Here is a 612-nt window from a genome sequence, read left to right on the forward strand (position 1 = left end):
GCAGATTTCTTCTAATTGGCCTTATTAGAAAGTTAGTAAGTTACTTCAAAATAGTTAGTGGATCCTTTAACTTGTCATTAAAATTTTTTATTGGTCTGTGGAATAATAAAAAAATTTTATGGGTTAGTTATAAACCACAGTGTATAAACATTTAGGTATTTTGGAAAGGGAATAGAATTGTGGCCCCGTTATTTCTTAGCTTATTTTTGCTTGATCTGATTCTGGAGACAATTAAGGAGATTCATCAGTTCCTTTGATCTTAAGCTCAGCATGGTGTCTGTCTCCAGGCCTAAGGCCCTGCTGGGGACAATCTAATGGAAGTCAAAGAGGCCTTTTCCCTCCCCAAGGGAGAAACATGGAGCCAAGAAATAGTTTTATTTGTCTGTTCCCAGGACTGTGTGAAGAGGGTCAGCAAAGAGACAAGCCACAGCCCACCCTGAAGCTGTGCTCAGCAGGTGTGCAGGGCCTCTGCCAACTCTAGCTGTACCCAGTCAGGGAGAAGCTTAGCCAGCTTGGTGAGTGAAAGAAAAGTAGAGAAAGACCCAGGAAGGGAAGGGGTGTGGCAAGGAAGAGAAGGGGCGTGGCGATGAGGGGAAGGGCGTGGCGATGAGG

This window comes from Mastomys coucha, unplaced genomic scaffold (genome assembly GCF_008632895.1).
Source record: "Mastomys coucha isolate ucsf_1 unplaced genomic scaffold, UCSF_Mcou_1 pScaffold21, whole genome shotgun sequence".
Taxonomy (NCBI): Eukaryota; Metazoa; Chordata; class Mammalia; order Rodentia; family Muridae; genus Mastomys; species Mastomys coucha.